The sequence below is a fragment of the Calidris pugnax genome, unplaced genomic scaffold (genome assembly GCF_001431845.1).
Source record: "Calidris pugnax isolate Ruff unplaced genomic scaffold, ASM143184v1 scaffold24, whole genome shotgun sequence".
NCBI classification, from domain to species: Eukaryota; Metazoa; Chordata; class Aves; order Charadriiformes; family Scolopacidae; genus Calidris; species Calidris pugnax.
Genome location: NW_015090922.1, coordinates 38871442 through 38873202, shown reverse-complemented (window position 1 = coordinate 38873202; position 1761 = coordinate 38871442). Strand labels below are relative to the sequence as shown.

Genomic DNA, 1761 nt, shown 5'->3' with positions numbered 1-1761 from the left:
GTGATTAACTTGATCTCAGAACACAACTGAACTCAAATCTGTAAAGAGATGTTGATGTAGATATTGTCTATCAACCTTCTTCCACTTAATACCTCACAGGCCAACACTAAAATACATTACAGCATCTGCTGTTGCTATTTAACTAGAACAGGCTATTGATGGCAGAAACTATGTCTAATGCACAAAGCTATTTAGAATTACGCCTATTATTTATCCTGAGTGAGGAATTACTTTTCGCAAATCCTTTAATGTCTTCATTTTCTTACATCTACCAAACAATATCCTTGATTATCTGTGGCTTTTCAGTAACTACTTAGCTATTGGGAAACATCTTCCTAGCATTCACTTGCACTGTCACAATAACCATTAAGCATGGAATTAAAAAGACAAAATGGAAAAAGGACCTTAAAAACCAACAATTGTTCAAAAGTGCTGTGGAAAAGAGAACTTCCTTAATCCACTGTGACAGAAAGATACTGCAGAAATACTCTGCCAAAATGGCTTCTGACACTACCAGTGAATTTTCGGATGAGCAAAACTGGACAGTGTTTTAAGAATACATACATAGATACAAACATATATGCACATATATACAAACATATGCATTTATATGTTGGTAGGGCATCTGGTAGCTAAAATTCTTTTTCAACTGCAATAGTTGAGTTTGTATAACACAGTTACTCATAAGAACATGAGTATTAAATGTTTCTTCAATGTTAATTCCCCTGTCAGATCAAGACATTTGCTATTTGCTCTGTGGCTCCAACTGAAAAAAATCAGATATGCAGAAACACAGAACATCCGAATTTTCAAGGAAATGAAGAGAACAACGGGTTGTGATCATGCTCCTAAAGTTGATCTCTAGATAAACAAAAATGAGCAGAGCCAGACATTAGTGCAGTATCCTGGCTTGCTGAAAAATTGCCTAGCAATTGACTCAAATTAAAAAAAAAAAAAAACAAACCCAGAGCTGTGTTGTAAATATAGAAGTCAAACACAATTCCAGACGTATTCCCACTCGACTTCCACGTCTTTTTCAAACATACCATCAACACCCACGTGCCTGCCCCCGGTGCCTGTAGGTATCAGTTCCAACTATCTGAAAGAGTGTCAGACTAATTGAGTTACCACAGAAGTGGATAAACTACACTTCACCCCACAATGATGACTGCCAACGGGTTGGTTTTTTGGAGGTTTTTTTATTGCCTATAATCATCTTTGCCGTGCTAGCGCGCACCCAGAAGCACACCGCCACTTGAGGCCCACCGCTGCGGCCCACCCCCGCCGGCAGGCTCTACGGCCCCAAGGGGACCTCGCTCCGCGGCCTCCTGCGGGGATACGGCAGGAGCTCTCCCTAGCAGCAGCAGGCAAGCGAGAGCTCTCTGAAAGGTGTACACTGTGCGTGCGGAACGGGCCCGGAGGCCGCCCCGAGCTGCTCCGTTACCGGACGGACCCGCACACAGGCCCCACAGCCGCTCGCCCACTGCGCATGCGGCCCTCCCTCCCCGGGACACGGAGCCAATCAGGGCGCCGGAACGAGCGCGTGCGCCTTTAGCAACACGCGCGCGGGCCGGAGGAGAGGCACTTCCTATTCCGGGTTGGCTCCCGCCTTACACCGTAAGGAGCCGCGCGCCGCGGTGGGGGGGGGCGATATTTGCTCCTCCGAGCAGCGGAGGGAGGAGAAGCGCGAGCGGCCGCGCGACCCGGCTCCCCTCAGCCACGGCCCCGTCCCCGTCCCCCCCGCGCCCTCTGCCACCCCGC

The 1761-nt window shown here is 47.7% G+C and overlaps 1 protein-coding gene across 1 annotated transcript in view; it reads left to right on the top strand.

Moving 5' to 3' along the window:
* Positions 1-1558: 1558 nt before the first annotated feature.
* The window catches only part of TFB1M (transcription factor B1, mitochondrial), a 27169-nt gene continuing 26966 nt past the window's right edge, over positions 1559-1761 (top strand). The window contains exon 1 of the mRNA XM_014950667.1: positions 1559-1617. The gene's annotated coding sequence lies outside the window, so the exon portion shown is untranslated. The remainder of the gene's footprint in view (positions 1618-1761) is intronic.